General features: G+C 40.3%; 12 non-coding genes across 12 annotated transcripts; 8 read left to right on the top strand and 4 right to left on the bottom strand.

Annotated features, from left to right (window-relative positions):
* Positions 1–2883: 2883 nt before the first annotated feature.
* Positions 2884–3075, top strand: LOC130661054 (U2 spliceosomal RNA). The gene has a single exon (XR_008988249.1). It is a non-coding gene; the product is annotated as a U2 spliceosomal RNA (small nuclear RNA).
* Positions 3076–3260: 185 nt separating this feature from the next.
* LOC130660006 (U1 spliceosomal RNA) lies at positions 3261–3425 on the top strand. Its single transcript, XR_008987209.1, has one exon. It is a non-coding gene; the product is annotated as a U1 spliceosomal RNA (small nuclear RNA).
* Positions 3426–3753: 328 nt separating this feature from the next.
* Positions 3754–3872, bottom strand: LOC130659145 (5S ribosomal RNA). The gene has a single exon (XR_008986357.1). It is a non-coding gene; the product is annotated as a 5S ribosomal RNA (ribosomal RNA).
* A 4862-nt stretch (positions 3873–8734) lies between these two features.
* LOC130661056 (U2 spliceosomal RNA) lies at positions 8735–8926 on the top strand. Its single transcript, XR_008988252.1, has one exon. It is a non-coding gene; the product is annotated as a U2 spliceosomal RNA (small nuclear RNA).
* A 185-nt stretch (positions 8927–9111) lies between these two features.
* On the top strand, positions 9112–9276 carry LOC130660007 (U1 spliceosomal RNA). Its single transcript, XR_008987210.1, has one exon. It is a non-coding gene; the product is annotated as a U1 spliceosomal RNA (small nuclear RNA).
* Positions 9277–9604: 328 nt separating this feature from the next.
* LOC130661741 (5S ribosomal RNA) lies at positions 9605–9723 on the bottom strand. Its single transcript, XR_008988918.1, has one exon. It is a non-coding gene; the product is annotated as a 5S ribosomal RNA (ribosomal RNA).
* Positions 9724–14586: 4863 nt separating this feature from the next.
* On the top strand, positions 14587–14778 carry LOC130661057 (U2 spliceosomal RNA). Its single transcript, XR_008988253.1, has one exon. It is a non-coding gene; the product is annotated as a U2 spliceosomal RNA (small nuclear RNA).
* A 185-nt stretch (positions 14779–14963) lies between these two features.
* On the top strand, positions 14964–15128 carry LOC130660008 (U1 spliceosomal RNA). Its single transcript, XR_008987211.1, has one exon. It is a non-coding gene; the product is annotated as a U1 spliceosomal RNA (small nuclear RNA).
* Positions 15129–15456: 328 nt separating this feature from the next.
* LOC130658050 (5S ribosomal RNA) lies at positions 15457–15575 on the bottom strand. The gene has a single exon (XR_008985268.1). It is a non-coding gene; the product is annotated as a 5S ribosomal RNA (ribosomal RNA).
* Positions 15576–20438: 4863 nt separating this feature from the next.
* LOC130661058 (U2 spliceosomal RNA) lies at positions 20439–20630 on the top strand. The gene has a single exon (XR_008988254.1). It is a non-coding gene; the product is annotated as a U2 spliceosomal RNA (small nuclear RNA).
* Positions 20631–20815: 185 nt separating this feature from the next.
* LOC130660009 (U1 spliceosomal RNA) lies at positions 20816–20980 on the top strand. The gene has a single exon (XR_008987212.1). It is a non-coding gene; the product is annotated as a U1 spliceosomal RNA (small nuclear RNA).
* A 328-nt stretch (positions 20981–21308) lies between these two features.
* Positions 21309–21427, bottom strand: LOC130658051 (5S ribosomal RNA). Its single transcript, XR_008985269.1, has one exon. It is a non-coding gene; the product is annotated as a 5S ribosomal RNA (ribosomal RNA).
* Between the last annotated feature and the right edge of the window lie 1715 nt (positions 21428–23142).

A 23142-nucleotide genomic window follows, 5' to 3' on the forward strand; every position in this document is an offset into this window, starting at 1 on the left:
CGGTGACGTTTAGCACCTCCTTTTCCCAATCCTTTACCTCCTTTTCCGCGTCCAGACATATTGATATAGTTGCGTACAGAACGAGTACAAAAACAACGTTTGAGTTAACAGAATTCAGACAGCTTTAAAAAGAGGCCATAAAATTACCTACTGCTCGTGGAAACACCCTAATTAACCAATAGAGTTGCGTCATTACAAAATGTTCCGAACATTTTGTACATTTTTTTAAGTAAAACTGTAGTTTTTTTAAAAATTCGTGGTCTTAATGTTTCAGTAAGGCAATAAATTTGGCATCGTTGGAATTCGCCAAACCTTCTGCTACTTACTAAAAAAAAAAAAAGTCAAAAGCTTTTGTGTATCAGAAGATACAGCCGTTTTCCCGTAGCCAAAAAACACAGATTTTATAAAAATGTTAAAGTAATGAGCGTAATGTCATTATGCAGCCAATCAGAAATTACTTTCTTAGCACCAATCAAATGGTTTGTTTTGAACCTTAGCTGTCAATCAATATGAGAAATAAAACTTTGGCGCGATAGTGCATTTTAGACCGTCTTGTGTATCCGTACTACATCGACTTCTTAAAATATGGCTCGTACAAAGCAAACTGCACGTAAATCTACTGGAGGAAAGGCTCCACGAAAACAACTCGCCACTAAAGCTGCGAGGAAAAGCGCACCAGCTACTGGAGGAGTGAAAAAACCACATCGTTACAGACCTGGTACAGTTGCTCTCAGAGAAATCAGAAGATACCAGAAGTCAACCGAGCTCTTGATCCGCAAGTTGCCTTTCCAGCGTCTTGTGCGAGAAATTGCTCAGGACTTCAAAACAGATCTGCGATTCCAGAGCACAGCCGTTATGGCTCTGCAAGAGGCTTCTGAAGCGTACCTTGTTGGCTTGTTCGAGGATACTAACTTGTGTGCCATTCACGCAAAACGAGTTACAATCATGCCTAAAGACATCCAGTTGGCAAGAAGAATTCGTGGGGAACGTGCCTAAGCATCTTACCAAACAAAAAACGGCTATTTTTATAGCCACACATCCATAAAAAATATTACGGCTAGCTTTTTATATCAAACTTTGTCCTGCTTTCTGTTTAAATTTTATGCTACATAAAAATTTTATGCTACATAAAGTTTGACAATGTTAAAAATATGAAGGGCAAGAAAAGTAAAAGCAAGAAAATAAGAAATTTAAAAACGAAAATACTTAAACTTAGGGAATCTAATCTTAAATTTACTCTTTTTTAACTGTTTAAGTGACTTAAACAAGTTTAACTTTGTACCAAGATAATGTTTTTTTGTAAATGTGTGGCTATAAAAATAGCCGTTTGTTAATGTAATAGCCAGATACACACAAATTATTTTTTTGCGGTCTTCTTTGCTGCCTTTTTGGGAGTCTTTTTGACCTTCTTTGCTGCAGGTTTTTTAGCAACAGGCTTCTTTGTGGGTTTCTTAGCTGCTGGTTTCTTAGCCGAGGCTTTCTTTGTGGCAGGCTTCTTTGCTGCTTTCTTTGGCGTGCTCTTCTTTGCTGGCTTCTTTTTTGGTGTACTTTTCTTTGCAGTAGGCTTCTTTGCCGTTGGCTTTTTTGCTGCGGCCTTTTTCTTAGGTTTTTCTTTTTTTACCTGACCTAGCTTGAATGATCCAGAAGCACCAGTGCCTTTAGTTTGAATCAAATCGCCTGATGTTACTCCTCGTTTAAGAGCCATTTTCAGATGATGATCTGAGTTTTCAGCAACTTTGTAATTTGCATGAATATATTTTGTAATAGCTTGGCGAGATGAACCACCGCGTTCCTTTAGGGTAGCGATAGCAGCCTTGATCATGTCCACATATTTAGGGTGATCAGCTGTCTTCTTTGCAGCAGGTTTCTTCTTGGGTGCGATTTTCTTTGGAGAAGCTGCTTCACTCATTTTTAATGTTTTCTTACAACAATCCAACGATAAACGATGCTTGTTATCACAGTAGAAGTATACTAAACATTACCGTGTAAATGAGATATAATTTAAGACGGTGCGAAGTATGCGGACGTAAAAGTACCACTCCCGGGAATTGATTTGGCGCGAAAACAGAAATGTGTGTTTCTGTACATCGTATAATGTCCGTTTTGGGTGCCGCGACTATGCGAAAGCATGTTAATTTTTATTTGTAGTACGACGCAATAGTCTGCAAGAGAAGCTGCTGGAGTTTGAGGTCTTCAGCATTACATCTAGTCTGTTAATTTGGGCTTCTTCCGCGCTCGTGTTAGGATTTTCATAAAGCGTTCTTTGGTTTGCGTTGCGTATGTCGGCCTACATCATCGACACGGCCTGTTTCCGGCTATTAGGAGCAATTCATATATTGGGCACTGCGTTTCGACTTTTTTATTAGACCACAGTAAAAAAATTCACTCACAGAAGTCCCTTTCTTTCATGGCTACAAACACGAAGAATTCTGTCGTAAGTAAAACGAATGCGCAAGCCAAAATGACGATGGGGCGAAGTCATAAGCATGGCCCTGTGGCCCAATGGATAAGGCATCTGACTACGAATCAGGGGATTCCAGGTTCGACTCCTGGCAGGGTCGCACTGTCGCATTTCGGCTGCATGGTCTACTGTGTAACGCGCGCGCACGTTCTGGCGTAATGCGTTGATAAACGGAATGTACGCAGACATATTGGAAAGTAATATCACGCACTTAGTATCGTCGCCTTTGTTAGCATTCATGTAAGTTACCATCCACTCGCTACAGTCGCTCTCCATCCTACGGCTAAATCAACAGCCGTGATTTTTACTATGTCGCCGTCCATCCGTACGCGGTGACAGTTGTAAGCTTTACAGTAACGTGACATGCTCCACAAGCAGTTACGGTGTGTGGACGATGCCTATCATGGCAACGCTTGTTCTTTATCGCTTCTCGGCCTAATGGCTAAGATCAAGTGTAGTATCTGTTCTTATCAGTTTAATATCTGGTAGGCCATTCTCTGAATGGTCAGTATATTAATCTGATTTTTGGCCTTGGGTCATGGAGGTGGATTCATTCACGCCGTGACCACGGGTTGCCTTGGTGTTGCACTATTACCGATGGCGGCCCACATAAGCAATAAAAGAATAATAGCAGTCCTCTTTCCGACGGCACTCTGCATAGTCTACGGCGGGAACAAAACGCGTACACTGGGGGAGAATACAGCCTATGCCCCGCGACACGGCAGTTTATAACACACTCAAGCCACAAGCATTAACAAACTTTGAAGGGTACCCTCATGCTACGGTGCAGTTCCAACTCATACTTACCTGACGGGGAAGTAAAGACTGATCAATGAGGGTTTTCTTCCAGAGTGAGGCTCTTGCATTGCACTACGCTTGGGCTGACCTCTGCGATTACTGCAAACGTCAGTAACTCGACCGTACAATTTCTGGTAGTGGGGGCCTGCGTCCGCGCTCGCCCCCTCCTTAAGTCAAAATGAATGAGCTTAGAAAAGTTGCGCGGCCAAATGTCGGTGGTGACTTAAACGCTAAGGTAAAACCTCGCTTGGCTGTTACGAAACGTGATTGCGATATAAGTCCTCGGAAGGCGGCGGAATTTTATTTTATTTGCCATTCCGTCAGGGTTATTGGATGATCGGCAATAGATCGAGTTTGTATGCATTTGAAAGCTCTTTTTTCTCGTACTATCACCTGAAAATGTCGTAGGAAAATGTCATAGGAAACACTTTCAACAACCGCCACGTTCCTTAATTGTTATAACAAGAAATATATCACAGCAAATGAAAATGAAAAGCCTAAGACACCGGGAGTTCCCAGGCGGTCCCCCATCCAAGTACTATCCCGGCCCGACGATGCTTAACTTCCGTGATCAGACGAGAACGGGTGTGTTCATCGTGGTATGGCCGTAGACATTAGTAGGTGCAAATACGTGCAATTTATTTTGACGTTGTGATCAAATTTTTTTATTTAATTTCTTTGAGTTACTTAGGACAAGGCGTATGCATGGATTATCTATTAGACTTTAAGGTTATAGTTTTGTGAAAAAAACAATGTTTTTTTAAAGATGTGTGGCTATAAAAATAGCCGTTGTTTTCTGAGTGTAGCGGTTTACTTCTTCTGTCCTTTGTCGTTCTTCTTTGGGAGTAAGACAGCTTGAATGTTTGGCAAAACACCACCAGCTGCAATGGTTACACCGCTCAAAAGTTTGTTTAATTCTTCATCATTACGAACAGCCAATTGTAAATGTCTTGGAATAATCCTAGATTTTTTGTTGTCTCTTGCTGCGTTACCAGCCAACTCCAATATCTCAGCAGATAAATATTCCAAGACGGCTGCTAAGTAAACTGGTGCTCCAGATCCAATTCGGTTAGCATAGTGCCCTCTACGAAGGAATCTATGCACTCTACCGACTGGAAATTGAAGTCCAGCTCTTGAGGATCTTGTCTTGGCTTTAGCCTTAGCTTTTCCACCTTTTCCACGTCCAGACATAACTGCGATTTGATTTGTAAGTTAATACAAAAACGTACGAATATTTAACGTAAGTGTTAACGAAATAAACTTTACTCGTTTTTTCATCATAAAAATAGGATCGAAATCATGTTTTTTTAACCAATCATAATTAAGTATTAAACAAAAGATTTTTTTTTTAACCAATTAAATTGCGTATCGGCGTTTTCGGATCGAATTCGATCCGATTTTTTTACTTATAAACAAAAAGTTTTGACTTGCAGTTTAATGCTTATTTACAAGTTAAGTAGCAAAAATTTTTAACCATGTCTGACGCAGCAGCTAAAGGAGGAAAACAGGCACCTAAAGTAGCCAAGAAAGGTGAAAAAAGAGCCGGCAAAAAAGGAGGAAAGATTGGTGGAACTGGTGAAAAGAAACGCAAGAGAAAGAGAAAGGAAAGTTATGCTATTTACATCTACAATGTTTTGAAACAAGTTCACCCAGATGTCGGAGTTTCAAGCAAAGCTATGAGCATCATGAACTCATTTGTCAACGACATCTTTGAGCGCATTGCTTCCGAAGCTTCGCGTTTGGCTCTTCAAAACAAAAAGTCGACCATCTCTTCTCGTGAAATTCAAACCGCAGTACGTCTTCTCTTGCCTGGAGAACTTGCAAAACACGCAGTCAGTGAAGGAACAAAAGCCGTCACAAAATACACAAGCAGCAAGTAAACCAACGTCTACCAAACACAAACGGTCTTTTTTAAGACCACACATCTTTAAAAAAACATTTACTTGGCGTCACTACAAGTTAACCGAAGTTAATAAAACTTCTAAATAATGTGCTTAAGAACACTAGCCTACATTTAAAATACTTCCCCATGTGTGTGTGGATTAGCTTCACTTTTCATACGTATTATTAGCTGTACTTGCAGAAAAGACAAGTACATTGATCCATGTTATTGCTTACATTTAACTTAACCCAGCTTTTCACGGAAACACTCCCAGGCAAATTAACCCTACAAAGTATTTCTAAATTTTTTTTGTGTCATATATGACATAGTATCGTATAGCAATAAATGTAACTGTGACAAGACTTTACACATTGTGTAATTTGGAAGCGTGCACAAAGTAATGTTTTAAAAGATTTGTGGCTATAAAAATAGCCGTTTTTGTTGAGCAATGACAACGCTTAACCTCCGAATCCGTAAAGAGTTCTTCCTTGACGTTTTAAGGCATAAACAACATCCATAGCGGTAACGGTCTTGCGTTTAGCGTGCTCTGTGTAGGTTACAGCATCACGAATAACATTCTCTAAGAAAACCTTCAGTACACCTCTGGTTTCCTCATAGATAAGGCCAGAGATACGTTTGACACCACCTCGTCGAGCAAGACGCCGAATAGCAGGTTTTGTGATTCCCTGAATGTTATCACGAAGAATTTTTCGGTGACGTTTAGCACCTCCTTTTCCCAATCCTTTACCTCCTTTTCCGCGTCCAGACATATTGATATAGTTGCGTACAGAACGAGTACAAAAACAACGTTTGAGTTAACAGAATTCAGACAGCTTTAAAAAGAGGCCATAAAATTACCTACTGCTCGTGGAAACACCCTAATTAACCAATAGAGTTGCGTCATTACAAAATGTTCCGAACATTTTGTACATTTTTTTAAGTAAAACTGTAGTTTTTTTAAAAATTCGTGGTCTTAATGTTTCAGTAAGGCAATAAATTTGGCATCGTTGGAATTCGCCAAACCTTCTGCTACTTACTAAAAAAAAAAAAGTCAAAAGCTTTTGTGTATCAGAAGATACAGCCGTTTTCCCGTAGCCAAAAAACACAGATTTTATAAAAATGTTAAAGTAATGAGCGTAATGTCATTATGCAGCCAATCAGAAATTACTTTCTTAGCACCAATCAAATGGTTTGTTTTGAACCTTAGCTGTCAATCAATATGAGAAATAAAACTTTGGCGCGATAGTGCATTTTAGACCGTCTTGTGTATCCGTACTACATCGACTTCTTAAAATATGGCTCGTACAAAGCAAACTGCACGTAAATCTACTGGAGGAAAGGCTCCACGAAAACAACTCGCCACTAAAGCTGCGAGGAAAAGCGCACCAGCTACTGGAGGAGTGAAAAAACCACATCGTTACAGACCTGGTACAGTTGCTCTCAGAGAAATCAGAAGATACCAGAAGTCAACCGAGCTCTTGATCCGCAAGTTGCCTTTCCAGCGTCTTGTGCGAGAAATTGCTCAGGACTTCAAAACAGATCTGCGATTCCAGAGCACAGCCGTTATGGCTCTGCAAGAGGCTTCTGAAGCGTACCTTGTTGGCTTGTTCGAGGATACTAACTTGTGTGCCATTCACGCAAAACGAGTTACAATCATGCCTAAAGACATCCAGTTGGCAAGAAGAATTCGTGGGGAACGTGCCTAAGCATCTTACCAAACAAAAAACGGCTATTTTTATAGCCACACATCCATAAAAAATATTACGGCTAGCTTTTTATATCAAACTTTGTCCTGCTTTCTGTTTAAATTTTATGCTACATAAAAATTTTATGCTACATAAAGTTTGACAATGTTAAAAATATGAAGGGCAAGAAAAGTAAAAGCAAGAAAATAAGAAATTTAAAAACGAAAATACTTAAACTTAGGGAATCTAATCTTAAATTTACTCTTTTTTAACTGTTTAAGTGACTTAAACAAGTTTAACTTTGTACCAAGATAATGTTTTTTTGTAAATGTGTGGCTATAAAAATAGCCGTTTGTTAATGTAATAGCCAGATACACACAAATTATTTTTTTGCGGTCTTCTTTGCTGCCTTTTTGGGAGTCTTTTTGACCTTCTTTGCTGCAGGTTTTTTAGCAACAGGCTTCTTTGTGGGTTTCTTAGCTGCTGGTTTCTTAGCCGAGGCTTTCTTTGTGGCAGGCTTCTTTGCTGCTTTCTTTGGCGTGCTCTTCTTTGCTGGCTTCTTTTTTGGTGTACTTTTCTTTGCAGTAGGCTTCTTTGCCGTTGGCTTTTTTGCTGCGGCCTTTTTCTTAGGTTTTTCTTTTTTTACCTGACCTAGCTTGAATGATCCAGAAGCACCAGTGCCTTTAGTTTGAATCAAATCGCCTGATGTTACTCCTCGTTTAAGAGCCATTTTCAGATGATGATCTGAGTTTTCAGCAACTTTGTAATTTGCATGAATATATTTTGTAATAGCTTGGCGAGATGAACCACCGCGTTCCTTTAGGGTAGCGATAGCAGCCTTGATCATGTCCACATATTTAGGGTGATCAGCTGTCTTCTTTGCAGCAGGTTTCTTCTTGGGTGCGATTTTCTTTGGAGAAGCTGCTTCACTCATTTTTAATGTTTTCTTACAACAATCCAACGATAAACGATGCTTGTTATCACAGTAGAAGTATACTAAACATTACCGTGTAAATGAGATATAATTTAAGACGGTGCGAAGTATGCGGACGTAAAAGTACCACTCCCGGGAATTGATTTGGCGCGAAAACAGAAATGTGTGTTTCTGTACATCGTATAATGTCCGTTTTGGGTGCCGCGACTATGCGAAAGCATGTTAATTTTTATTTGTAGTACGACGCAATAGTCTGCAAGAGAAGCTGCTGGAGTTTGAGGTCTTCAGCATTACATCTAGTCTGTTAATTTGGGCTTCTTCCGCGCTCGTGTTAGGATTTTCATAAAGCGTTCTTTGGTTTGCGTTGCGTATGTCGGCCTACATCATCGACACGGCCTGTTTCCGGCTATTAGGAGCAATTCATATATTGGGCACTGCGTTTCGACTTTTTTATTAGACCACAGTAAAAAAATTCACTCACAGAAGTCCCTTTCTTTCATGGCTACAAACACGAAGAATTCTGTCGTAAGTAAAACGAATGCGCAAGCCAAAATGACGATGGGGCGAAGTCATAAGCATGGCCCTGTGGCCCAATGGATAAGGCATCTGACTACGAATCAGGGGATTCCAGGTTCGACTCCTGGCAGGGTCGCACTGTCGCATTTCGGCTGCATGGTCTACTGTGTAACGCGCGCGCACGTTCTGGCGTAATGCGTTGATAAACGGAATGTACGCAGACATATTGGAAAGTAATATCACGCACTTAGTATCGTCGCCTTTGTTAGCATTCATGTAAGTTACCATCCACTCGCTACAGTCGCTCTCCATCCTACGGCTAAATCAACAGCCGTGATTTTTACTATGTCGCCGTCCATCCGTACGCGGTGACAGTTGTAAGCTTTACAGTAACGTGACATGCTCCACAAGCAGTTACGGTGTGTGGACGATGCCTATCATGGCAACGCTTGTTCTTTATCGCTTCTCGGCCTAATGGCTAAGATCAAGTGTAGTATCTGTTCTTATCAGTTTAATATCTGGTAGGCCATTCTCTGAATGGTCAGTATATTAATCTGATTTTTGGCCTTGGGTCATGGAGGTGGATTCATTCACGCCGTGACCACGGGTTGCCTTGGTGTTGCACTATTACCGATGGCGGCCCACATAAGCAATAAAAGAATAATAGCAGTCCTCTTTCCGACGGCACTCTGCATAGTCTACGGCGGGAACAAAACGCGTACACTGGGGGAGAATACAGCCTATGCCCCGCGACACGGCAGTTTATAACACACTCAAGCCACAAGCATTAACAAACTTTGAAGGGTACCCTCATGCTACGGTGCAGTTCCAACTCATACTTACCTGACGGGGAAGTAAAGACTGATCAATGAGGGTTTTCTTCCAGAGTGAGGCTCTTGCATTGCACTACGCTTGGGCTGACCTCTGCGATTACTGCAAACGTCAGTAACTCGACCGTACAATTTCTGGTAGTGGGGGCCTGCGTCCGCGCTCGCCCCCTCCTTAAGTCAAAATGAATGAGCTTAGAAAAGTTGCGCGGCCAAATGTCGGTGGTGACTTAAACGCTAAGGTAAAACCTCGCTTGGCTGTTACGAAACGTGATTGCGATATAAGTCCTCGGAAGGCGGCGGAATTTTATTTTATTTGCCATTCCGTCAGGGTTATTGGATGATCGGCAATAGATCGAGTTTGTATGCATTTGAAAGCTCTTTTTTCTCGTACTATCACCTGAAAATGTCGTAGGAAAATGTCATAGGAAACACTTTCAACAACCGCCACGTTCCTTAATTGTTATAACAAGAAATATATCACAGCAAATGAAAATGAAAAGCCTACGACACCGGGAGTTCCCAGGCGGTCCCCCATCCAAGTACTATCCCGGCCCGACGATGCTTAACTTCCGTGATCAGACGAGAACGGGTGTGTTCATCGTGGTATGGCCGTAGACATTAGTAGGTGCAAATACGTGCAATTTATTTTGACGTTGTGATCAAATTTTTTTATTTAATTTCTTTGAGTTACTTAGGACAAGGCGTATGCATGGATTATCTATTAGACTTTAAGGTTATAGTTTTGTGAAAAAAACAATGTTTTTTTAAAGATGTGTGGCTATAAAAATAGCCGTTGTTTTCTGAGTGTAGCGGTTTACTTCTTCTGTCCTTTGTCGTTCTTCTTTGGGAGTAAGACAGCTTGAATGTTTGGCAAAACACCACCAGCTGCAATGGTTACACCGCTCAAAAGTTTGTTTAATTCTTCATCATTACGAACAGCCAATTGTAAATGTCTTGGAATAATCCTAGCTTTTTTGTTGTCTCTTGCTGCGTTACCAGCCAACTCCAATATCTCAGCAGATAAATATTCCAAGACGGCTGCTAAGTAAACTGGTGCTCCAGATCCAATTCGGTTAGCATAGTGCCCTCTACGAAGGAATCTATGCACTCTACCGACTGGAAATTGAAGTCCAGCTCTTGAGGATCTTGTCTTGGCTTTAGCCTTAGCTTTTCCACCTTTTCCACGTCCAGACATAACTGCGATTTGATTTGTAAGTTAATACAAAAACGTACGAATATTTAACGTAAGTGTTAACGAAATAAACTTTACTCGTTTTTTCATCATAAAAATAGGATCGAAATCATGTTTTTTTAACCAATCATAATTAAGTATTAAACAAAAGATTTTTTTTTTAACCAATTAAATTGCGTATCGGCGTTTTCGGATCGAATTCGATCCGATTTTTTTACTTATAAACAAAAAGTTTTGACTTGCAGTTTAATGCTTATTTACAAGTTAAGTAGCAAAAATTTTTAACCATGTCTGACGCAGCAGCTAAAGGAGGAAAACAGGCACCTAAAGTAGCCAAGAAAGGTGAAAAAAGAGCCGGCAAAAAAGGAGGAAAGATTGGTGGAACTGGTGAAAAGAAACGCAAGAGAAAGAGAAAGGAAAGTTATGCTATTTACATCTACAATGTTTTGAAACAAGTTCACCCAGATGTCGGAGTTTCAAGCAAAGCTATGAGCATCATGAACTCATTTGTCAACGACATCTTTGAGCGCATTGCTTCCGAAGCTTCGCGTTTGGCTCTTCAAAACAAAAAGTCGACCATCTCTTCTCGTGAAATTCAAACCGCAGTACGTCTTCTCTTGCCTGGAGAACTTGCAAAACACGCAGTCAGTGAAGGAACAAAAGCCGTCACAAAATACACAAGCAGCAAGTAAACCAACGTCTACCAAACACAAACGGTCTTTTTTAAGACCACACATCTTTAAAAAAACATTTACTTGGCGTCACTACAAGTTAACCGAAGTTAATAAAACTTCTAAATAATGTGCTTAAGAACACTAGCCTACATTTAAAATACTTCCCCATGTGTGTGTGGATTAGCTTCACTTTTCATACGTATTATTAGCTGTACTTGCAGAAAAGACAAGTACATTGATCCATGTTATTGCTTACATTTAACTTAACCCAGCTTTTCACGGAAACACTCCCAGGCAAATTAACCCTACAAAGTATTTCTAAATTTTTTTTGTGTCATATATGACATAGTATCGTATAGCAATAAATGTAACTGTGACAAGACTTTACACATTGTGTAATTTGGAAGCGTGCACAAAGTAATGTTTTAAAAGATTTGTGGCTATAAAAATAGCCGTTTTTGTTGAGCAATGACAACGCTTAACCTCCGAATCCGTAAAGAGTTCTTCCTTGACGTTTTAAGGCATAAACAACATCCATAGCGGTAACGGTCTTGCGTTTAGCGTGCTCTGTGTAGGTTACAGCATCACGAATAACATTCTCTAAGAAAACCTTCAGTACACCTCTGGTTTCCTCATAGATAAGGCCAGAGATACGTTTGACACCACCTCGTCGAGCAAGACGCCGAATAGCAGGTTTTGTGATTCCCTGAATGTTATCACGAAGAATTTTTCGGTGACGTTTAGCACCTCCTTTTCCCAATCCTTTACCTCCTTTTCCGCGTCCAGACATATTGATATAGTTGCGTACAGAACGAGTACAAAAACAACGTTTGAGTTAACAGAATTCAGACAGCTTTAAAAAGAGGCCATAAAATTACCTACTGCTCGTGGAAACACCCTAATTAACCAATAGAGTTGCGTCATTACAAAATGTTCCGAACATTTTGTACATTTTTTTAAGTAAAACTGTAGTTTTTTTAAAAATTCGTGGTCTTAATGTTTCAGTAAGGCAATAAATTTGGCATCGTTGGAATTCGCCAAACCTTCTGCTACTTACTAAAAAAAAAAAAAGTCAAAAGCTTTTGTGTATCAGAAGATACAGCCGTTTTCCCGTAGCCAAAAAACACAGATTTTATAAAAATGTTAAAGTAATGAGCGTAATGTCATTATGCAGCCAATCAGAAATTACTTTCTTAGCACCAATCAAATGGTTTGTTTTGAACCTTAGCTGTCAATCAATATGAGAAATAAAACTTTGGCGCGATAGTGCATTTTAGACCGTCTTGTGTATCCGTACTACATCGACTTCTTAAAATATGGCTCGTACAAAGCAAACTGCACGTAAATCTACTGGAGGAAAGGCTCCACGAAAACAACTCGCCACTAAAGCTGCGAGGAAAAGCGCACCAGCTACTGGAGGAGTGAAAAAACCACATCGTTACAGACCTGGTACAGTTGCTCTCAGAGAAATCAGAAGATACCAGAAGTCAACCGAGCTCTTGATCCGCAAGTTGCCTTTCCAGCGTCTTGTGCGAGAAATTGCTCAGGACTTCAAAACAGATCTGCGATTCCAGAGCACAGCCGTTATGGCTCTGCAAGAGGCTTCTGAAGCGTACCTTGTTGGCTTGTTCGAGGATACTAACTTGTGTGCCATTCACGCAAAACGAGTTACAATCATGCCTAAAGACATCCAGTTGGCAAGAAGAATTCGTGGGGAACGTGCCTAAGCATCTTACCAAACAAAAAACGGCTATTTTTATAGCCACACATCCATAAAAAATATTACGGCTAGCTTTTTATATCAAACTTTGTCCTGCTTTCTGTTTAAATTTTATGCTACATAAAAATTTTATGCTACATAAAGTTTGACAATGTTAAAAATATGAAGGGCAAGAAAAGTAAAAGCAAGAAAATAAGAAATTTAAAAACGAAAATACTTAAACTTAGGGAATCTAATCTTAAATTTACTCTTTTTTAACTGTTTAAGTGACTTAAACAAGTTTAACTTTGTACCAAGATAATGTTTTTTTGTAAATGTGTGGCTATAAAAATAGCCGTTTGTTAATGTAATAGCCAGATACACACAAATTATTTTTTTGCGGTCTTCTTTGCTGCCTTTTTGGGAGTCTTTTTGACCTTCTTTGCTGCAGGTTTTTTAGCAACAGGCTTCTTTGTGGGTTTCTTAGCTGCTGGTTTCTTAGCCGAGGCTTTCTTTGTGGCAGGCTTCTTTGCTGCTTTCTTTGGCGTGCTCTTCTTTGCTGGCTTCTTTTTTGGTGTACTTTTCTTTGCAGTAGGCTTCTTTGCCGTTGGCTTTTTTGCTGCGGCCTTTTTCTTAGGTTTTTCTTTTTTTACCTGACCTAGCTTGAATGATCCAGAAGCACCAGTGCCTTTAGTTTGAATCAAATCGCCTGATGTTACTCCTCGTTTAAGAGCCATTTTCAGATGATGATCTGAGTTTTCAGCAACTTTGTAATTTGCATGAATATATTTTGTAATAGCTTGGCGAGATGAACCACCGCGTTCCTTTAGGGTAGCGATAGCAGCCTTGATCATGTCCACATATTTAGGGTGATCAGCTGTCTTCTTTGCAGCAGGTTTCTTCTTGGGTGCGATTTTCTTTGGAGAAGCTGCTTCACTCATTTTTAATGTTTTCTTACAACAATCCAACGATAAACGATGCTTGTTATCACAGTAGAAGTATACTAAACATTACCGTGTAAATGAGATATAATTTAAGACGGTGCGAAGTATGCGGACGTAAAAGTACCACTCCCGGGAATTGATTTGGCGCGAAAACAGAAATGTGTGTTTCTGTACATCGTATAATGTCCGTTTTGGGTGCCGCGACTATGCGAAAGCATGTTAATTTTTATTTGTAGTACGACGCAATAGTCTGCAAGAGAAGCTGCTGGAGTTTGAGGTCTTCAGCATTACATCTAGTCTGTTAATTTGGGCTTCTTCCGCGCTCGTGTTAGGATTTTCATAAAGCGTTCTTTGGTTTGCGTTGCGTATGTCGGCCTACATCATCGACACGGCCTGTTTCCGGCTATTAGGAGCAATTCATATATTGGGCACTGCGTTTCGACTTTTTTATTAGACCACAGTAAAAAAATTCACTCACAGAAGTCCCTTTCTTTCATGGCTACAAACACGAAGAATTCTGTCGTAAGTAAAACGAATGCGCAAGCCAAAATGACGATGGGGCGAAGTCATAAGCATGGCCCTGTGGCCCAATGGATAAGGCATCTGACTACGAATCAGGGGATTCCAGGTTCGACTCCTGGCAGGGTCGCACTGTCGCATTTCGGCTGCATGGTCTACTGTGTAACGCGCGCGCACGTTCTGGCGTAATGCGTTGATAAACGGAATGTACGCAGACATATTGGAAAGTAATATCACGCACTTAGTATCGTCGCCTTTGTTAGCATTCATGTAAGTTACCATCCACTCGCTACAGTCGCTCTCCATCCTACGGCTAAATCAACAGCCGTGATTTTTACTATGTCGCCGTCCATCCGTACGCGGTGACAGTTGTAAGCTTTACAGTAACGTGACATGCTCCACAAGCAGTTACGGTGTGTGGACGATGCCTATCATGGCAACGCTTGTTCTTTATCGCTTCTCGGCCTAATGGCTAAGATCAAGTGTAGTATCTGTTCTTATCAGTTTAATATCTGGTAGGCCATTCTCTGAATGGTCAGTATATTAATCTGATTTTTGGCCTTGGGTCATGGAGGTGGATTCATTCACGCCGTGACCACGGGTTGCCTTGGTGTTGCACTATTACCGATGGCGGCCCACATAAGCAATAAAAGAATAATAGCAGTCCTCTTTCCGACGGCACTCTGCATAGTCTACGGCGGGAACAAAACGCGTACACTGGGGGAGAATACAGCCTATGCCCCGCGACACGGCAGTTTATAACACACTCAAGCCACAAGCATTAACAAACTTTGAAGGGTACCCTCATGCTACGGTGCAGTTCCAACTCATACTTACCTGACGGGGAAGTAAAGACTGATCAATGAGGGTTTTCTTCCAGAGTGAGGCTCTTGCATTGCACTACGCTTGGGCTGACCTCTGCGATTACTGCAAACGTCAGTAACTCGACCGTACAATTTCTGGTAGTGGGGGCCTGCGTCCGCGCTCGCCCCCTCCTTAAGTCAAAATGAATGAGCTTAGAAAAGTTGCGCGGCCAAATGTCGGTGGTGACTTAAACGCTAAGGTAAAACCTCGCTTGGCTGTTACGAAACGTGATTGCGATATAAGTCCTCGGAAGGCGGCGGAATTTTATTTTATTTGCCATTCCGTCAGGGTTATTGGATGATCGGCAATAGATCGAGTTTGTATGCATTTGAAAGCTCTTTTTTCTCGTACTATCACCTGAAAATGTCGTAGGAAAATGTCATAGGAAACACTTTCAACAACCGCCACGTTCCTTAATTGTTATAACAAGAAATATATCACAGCAAATGAAAATGAAAAGCCTACGACACCGGGAGTTCCCAGGCGGTCCCCCATCCAAGTACTATCCCGGCCCGACGATGCTTAACTTCCGTGATCAGACGAGAACGGGTGTGTTCATCGTGGTATGGCCGTAGACATTAGTAGGTGCAAATACGTGCAATTTATTTTGACGTTGTGATCAAATTTTTTTATTTAATTTCTTTGAGTTACTTAGGACAAGGCGTATGCATGGATTATCTATTAGACTTTAAGGTTATAGTTTTGTGAAAAAAACAATGTTTTTTTAAAGATGTGTGGCTATAAAAATAGCCGTTGTTTTCTGAGTGTAGCGGTTTACTTCTTCTGTCCTTTGTCGTTCTTCTTTGGGAGTAAGACAGCTTGAATGTTTGGCAAAACACCACCAGCTGCAATGGTTACACCGCTCAAAAGTTTGTTTAATTCTTCATCATTACGAACAGCCAATTGTAAATGTCTTGGAATAATCCTAGCTTTTTTGTTGTCTCTTGCTGCGTTACCAGCCAACTCCAATATCTCAGCAGATAAATATTCCAAGACGGCTGCTAAGTAAACTGGTGCTCCAGATCCAATTCGGTTAGCATAGTGCCCTCTACGAAGGAATCTATGCACTCTACCGACTGGAAATTGAAGTCCAGCTCTTGAGGATCTTGTCTTGGCTTTAGCCTTAGCTTTTCCACCTTTTCCACGTCCAGACATAACTGCGATTTGATTTGTAAGTTAATACAAAAACGTACGAATATTTAACGTAAGTGTTAACGAAATAAACTTTACTCGTTTTTTCATCATAAAAATAGGATCGAAATCATGTTTTTTTAACCAATCATAATTAAGTATTAAACAAAAGATTTTTTTTTTAACCAATTAAATTGCGTATCGGCGTTTTCGGATCGAATTCGATCCGATTTTTTTACTTATAAACAAAAAGTTTTGACTTGCAGTTTAATGCTTATTTACAAGTTAAGTAGCAAAAATTTTTAACCATGTCTGACGCAGCAGCTAAAGGAGGAAAACAGGCACCTAAAGTAGCCAAGAAAGGTGAAAAAAGAGCCGGCAAAAAAGGAGGAAAGATTGGTGGAACTGGTGAAAAGAAACGCAAGAGAAAGAGAAAGGAAAGTTATGCTATTTACATCTACAATGTTTTGAAACAAGTTCACCCAGATGTCGGAGTTTCAAGCAAAGCTATGAGCATCATGAACTCATTTGTCAACGACATCTTTGAGCGCATTGCTTCCGAAGCTTCGCGTTTGGCTCTTCAAAACAAAAAGTCGACCATCTCTTCTCGTGAAATTCAAACCGCAGTACGTCTTCTCTTGCCTGGAGAACTTGCAAAACACGCAGTCAGTGAAGGAACAAAAGCCGTCACAAAATACACAAGCAGCAAGTAAACCAACGTCTACCAAACACAAACGGTCTTTTTTAAGACCACACATCTTTAAAAAAACATTTACTTGGCGTCACTACAAGTTAACCGAAGTTAATAAAACTTCTAAATAATGTGCTTAAGAACACTAGCCTACATTTAAAATACTTCCCCATGTGTGTGTGGATTAGCTTCACTTTTCATACGTATTATTAGCTGTACTTGCAGAAAAGACAAGTACATTGATCCATGTTATTGCTTACATTTAACTTAACCCAGCTTTTCACGGAAACACTCCCAGGCAAATTAACCCTACAAAGTATTTCTAAATTTTTTTTTGTGTCATATATGACATAGTATCGTATAGCAATAAATGTAACTGTGACAAGACTTTACACATTGTGTAATTTGGAAGCGTGCACAAAGTAATGTTTTAAAAGATTTGTGGCTATAAAAATAGCCGTTTTTGTTGAGCAATGACAACGCTTAACCTCCGAATCCGTAAAGAGTTCTTCCTTGACGTTTTAAGGCATAAACAACATCCATAGCGGTAACGGTCTTGCGTTTAGCGTGCTCTGTGTAGGTTACAGCATCACGAATAACATTCTCTAAGAAAACCTTCAGTACACCTCTGGTTTCCTCATAGATAAGGCCAGAGATACGTTTGACACCACCTCGTCGAGCAAGACGCCGAATAGCAGGTTTTGTGATTCCCTGAATGTTATCACGAAGAATTTTTCGGTGACGTTTAGCACCTCCTTTTCCCAATCCTTTACCTCCTTTTCCGCGTCCAGACATATTGATATAGTTGCGTACAGAACGAGTACAAAAACAACGTTTGAGTTAACAGAATTCAGACAGCTTTAAAAAGAGGCCATAAAATTACCTACTGCTCGTGGAAACACCCTAATTAACCAATAGAGTTGCGTCATTACAAAATGTTCCGAACATTTTGTACATTTTTTTAAGTAAAACTGTAGTTTTTTTAAAAATTCGTGGTCTTAATGTTTCAGTAAGGCAATAAATTTGGCATCGTTGGAATTCGCCAAACCTTCTGCTACTTACTAAAAAAAAAAAAGTCAAAAGCTTTTGTGTATCAGAAGATACAGCCGTTTTCCCGTAGCCAAAAAACACAGATTTTATAAAAATGTTAAAGTAATGAGCGTAATGTCATTATGCAGCCAATCAGAAATTACTTTCTTAGCACCAATCAAATGGTTTGTTTTGAACCTTAGCTGTCAATCAATATGAGAAATAAAACTTTGGCGCGATAGTGCATTTTAGACCGTCTTGTGTATCCGTACTACATCGACTTCTTAAAATATGGCTCGTACAAAGCAAACTGCACGTAAATCTACTGGAGGAAAGGCTCCACGAAAACAACTCGCCACTAAAGCTGCGAGGAAAAGCGCACCAGCTACTGGAGGAGTGAAAAAACCACATCGTTACAGACCTGGTACAGTTGCTCTCAGAGAAATCAGAAGATACCAGAAGTCAACCGAGCTCTTGATCCGCAAGTTGCCTTTCCAGCGTCTTGTGCGAGAAATTGCTCAGGACTTCAAAACAGATCTGCGATTCCAGAGCACAGCCGTTATGGCTCTGCAAGAGGCTTCTGAAGCGTACCTTGTTGGCTTGTTCGAGGATACTAACTTGTGTGCCATTCACGCAAAACGAGTTACAATCATGCCTAAAGACATCCAGTTGGCAAGAAGAATTCGTGGGGAACGTGCCTAAGCATCTTACCAAACAAAAAACGGCTATTTTTATAGCCACACATCCATAAAAAATATTACGGCTAGCTTTTTATATCAAACTTTGTCCTGCTTTCTGTTTAAATTTTATGCTACATAAAAATTTTATGCTACATAAAGTTTGACAATGTTAAAAATATGAAGGGCAAGAAAAGTAAAAGCAAGAAAATAAGAAATTTAAAAACGAAAATACTTAAACTTAGGGAATCTAATCTTAAATTTACTCTTTTTTAACTGTTTAAGTGACTTAAACAAGTTTAACTTTGTACCAAGATAATGTTTTTTTGTAAATGTGTGGCTATAAAAATAGCCGTTTGTTAATGTAATAGCCAGATACACACAAATTATTTTTTTGCGGTCTTCTTTGCTGCCTTTTTGGGAGTCTTTTTGACCTTCTTTGCTGCAGGTTTTTTAGCAACAGGCTTCTTTGTGGGTTTCTTAGCTGCTGGTTTCTTAGCCGAGGCTTTCTTTGTGGCAGGCTTCTTTGCTGCTTTCTTTGGCGTGCTCTTCTTTGCTGGCTTCTTTTTTGGTGTACTTTTCTTTGCAGTAGGCTTCTTTGCCGTTGGCTTTTTTGCTGCGGCCTTTTTCTTAGGTTTTTCTTTTTTTACCTGACCTAGCTTGAATGATCCAGAAGCACCAGTGCCTTTAGTTTGAATCAAATCGCCTGATGTTACTCCTCGTTTAAGAGCCATTTTCAGATGATGATCTGAGTTTTCAGCAACTTTGTAATTTGCATGAATATATTTTGTAATAGCTTGGCGAGATGAACCACCGCGTTCCTTTAGGGTAGCGATAGCAGCCTTGATCATGTCCACATATTTAGGGTGATCAGCTGTCTTCTTTGCAGCAGGTTTCTTCTTGGGTGCGATTTTCTTTGGAGAAGCTGCTTCACTCATTTTTAATGTTTTCTTACAACAATCCAACGATAAACGATGCTTGTTATCACAGTAGAAGTATACTAAACATTACCGTGTAAATGAGATATAATTTAAGACGGTGCGAAGTATGCGGACGTAAAAGTACCACTCCCGGGAATTGATTTGGCGCGAAAACAGAAATGTGTGTTTCTGTACATCGTATAATGTCCGTTTTGGGTGCCGCGACTATGCGAAAGCATGTTAATTTTTATTTGTAGTACGACGCAATAGTCTGCAAGAGAAGCTGCTGGAGTTTGAGGTCTTCAGCATTACATCTAGTCTGTTAATTTGGGCTTCTTCCGCGCTCGTGTTAGGATTTTCATAAAGCGTTCTTTGGTTTGCGTTGCGTATGTCGGCCTACATCATCGACACGGCCTGTTTCCGGCTATTAGGAGCAATTCATATATTGGGCACTGCGTTTCGACTTTTTTATTAGACCACAGTAAAAAAATTCACTCACAGAAGTCCCTTTCTTTCATGGCTACAAACACGAAGAATTCTGTCGTAAGTAAAACGAATGCGCAAGCCAAAATGACGATGGGGCGAAGTCATAAGCATGGCCCTGTGGCCCAATGGATAAGGCATCTGACTACGAATCAGGGGATTCCAGGTTCGACTCCTGGCAGGGTCGCACTGTCGCATTTCGGCTGCATGGTCTACTGTGTAACGCGCGCGCACGTTCTGGCGTAATGCGTTGATAAACGGAATGTACGCAGACATATTGGAAAGTAATATCACGCACTTAGTATCGTCGCCTTTGTTAGCATTCATGTAAGTTACCATCCACTCGCTACAGTCGCTCTCCATCCTACGGCTAAATCAACAGCCGTGATTTTTACTATGTCGCCGTCCATCCGTACGCGGTGACAGTTGTAAGCTTTACAGTAACGTGACATGCTCCACAAGCAGTTACGGTGTGTGGACGATGCCTATCATGGCAACGCTTGTTCTTTATCGCTTCTCGGCCTAATGGCTAAGATCAAGTGTAGTATCTGTTCTTATCAGTTTAATATCTGGTAGGCCATTCTCTGAATGGTCAGTATATTAATCTGATTTTTGGCCTTGGGTCATGGAGGTGGATTCATTCACGCCGTGACCACGGGTTGCCTTGGTGTTGCACTATTACCGATGGCGGCCCACATAAGCAATAAAAGAATAATAGCAGTCCTCTTTCCGACGGCACTCTGCATAGTCTACGGCGGGAACAAAACGCGTACACTGGGGGAGAATACAGCCTATGCCCCGCGACACGGCAGTTTATAACACACTCAAGCCACAAGCATTAACAAACTTTGAAGGGTACCCTCATGCTACGGTGCAGTTCCAACTCATACTTACCTGACGGGGAAGTAAAGACTGATCAATGAGGGTTTTCTTCCAGAGTGAGGCTCTTGCATTGCACTACGCTTGGGCTGACCTCTGCGATTACTGCAAACGTCAGTAACTCGACCGTACAATTTCTGGTAGTGGGGGCCTGCGTCCGCGCTCGCCCCCTCCTTAAGTCAAAATGAATGAGCTTAGAAAAGTTGCGCGGCCAAATGTCGGTGGTGACTTAAACGCTAAGGTAAAACCTCGCTTGGCTGTTACGAAACGTGATTGCGATATAAGTCCTCGGAAGGCGGCGGAATTTTATTTTATTTGCCATTCCGTCAGGGTTATTGGATGATCGGCAATAGATCGAGTTTGTATGCATTTGAAAGCTCTTTTTTCTCGTACTATCACCTGAAAATGTCGTAGGAAAATGTCATAGGAAACACTTTCAACAACCGCCACGTTCCTTAATTGTTATAACAAGAAATATATCACAGCAAATGAAAATGAAAAGCCTACGACACCGGGAGTTCCCAGGCGGTCCCCCATCCAAGTACTATCCCGGCCCGACGATGCTTAACTTCCGTGATCAGACGAGAACGGGTGTGTTCATCGTGGTATGGCCGTAGACATTAGTAGGTGCAAATACGTGCAATTTATTTTGACGTTGTGATCAAATTTTTTTATTTAATTTCTTTGAGTTACTTAGGACAAGGCGTATGCATGGATTATCTATTAGACTTTAAGGTTATAGTTTTGTGAAAAAAACAATGTTTTTTTAAAGATGTGTGGCTATAAAAATAGCCGTTGTTTTCTGAGTGTAGCGGTTTACTTCTTCTGTCCTTTGTCGTTCTTCTTTGGGAGTAAGACAGCTTGAATGTTTGGCAAAACACCACCAGCTGCAATGGTTACACCGCTCAAAAGTTTGTTTAATTCTTCATCATTACGAACAGCCAATTGTAAATGTCTTGGAATAATCCTAGCTTTTTTGTTGTCTCTTGCTGCGTTACCAGCCAACTCCAATATCTCAGCAGATAAATATTCCAAGACGGCTGCTAAGTAAACTGGTGCTCCAGATCCAATTCGGTTAGCATAGTGCCCTCTACGAAGGAATCTATGCACTCTACCGACTGGAAATTGAAGTCCAGCTCTTGAGGATCTTGTCTTGGCTTTAGCCTTAGCTTTTCCACCTTTTCCACGTCCAGACATAACTGCGATTTGATTTGTAAGTTAATACAAAAACGTACGAATATTTAACGTAAGTGTTAACGAAATAAACTTTACTCGTTTTTTCATCATAAAAATAGGATCGAAATCATGTTTTTTTAACCAATCATAATTAAGTATTAAACAAAAGATTTTTTTTTTAACCAATTAAATTGCGTATCGGCGTTTTCGGATCGAATTCGATCCGATTTTTTTACTTATAAACAAAAAGTTTTGACTTGCAGTTTAATGCTTATTTACAAGTTAAGTAGCAAAAATTTTTAACCATGTCTGACGCAGCAGCTAAAGGAGGAAAACAGGCACCTAAAGTAGCCAAGAAAGGTGAAAAAAGAGCCGGCAAAAAAGGAGGAAAGATTGGTGGAACTGGTGAAAAGAAACGCAAGAGAAAGAGAAAGGAAAGTTATGCTATTTACATCTACAATGTTTTGAAACAAGTTCACCCAGATGTCGGAGTTTCAAGCAAAGCTATGAGCATCATGAACTCATTTGTCAACGACATCTTTGAGCGCATTGCTTCCGAAGCTTCGCGTTTGGCTCTTCAAAACAAAAAGTCGACCATCTCTTCTCGTGAAATTCAAACCGCAGTACGTCTTCTCTTGCCTGGAGAACTTGCAAAACACGCAGTCAGTGAAGGAACAAAAGCCGTCACAAAATACACAAGCAGCAAGTAAACCAACGTCTACCAAACACAAACGGTCTTTTTTAAGACCACACATCTTTAAAAAAACATTTACTTGGCGTCACTACAAGTTAACCGAAGTTAATAAAACTTCTAAATAATGTGCTTAAGAACACTAGCCTACATTTAAAATACTTCCCCATGTGTGTGTGGATTAGCTTCACTTTTCATACGTATTATTAGCTGTACTTGCAGAAAAGACAAGTACATTGATCCATGTTATTGCTTACATTTAACTTAACCCAGCTTTTCACGGAAACACTCCCAGGCAAATTAACCCTACAAAGTATTTCTAAATTTTTTTTGTGTCATATATGACATAGTATCGTATAGCAATAAATGTAACTGTGACAAGACTTTACACATTGTGTAATTTGGAAGCGTGCACAAAGTAATGTTTTAAAAGATTTGTGGCTATAAAAATAGCCGTTTTTGTTGAG

Source organism: Hydractinia symbiolongicarpus, chromosome 9 (assembly GCF_029227915.1).
Source record: "Hydractinia symbiolongicarpus strain clone_291-10 chromosome 9, HSymV2.1, whole genome shotgun sequence".
Classification (NCBI taxonomy): domain Eukaryota; kingdom Metazoa; phylum Cnidaria; class Hydrozoa; order Anthoathecata; family Hydractiniidae; genus Hydractinia; species Hydractinia symbiolongicarpus.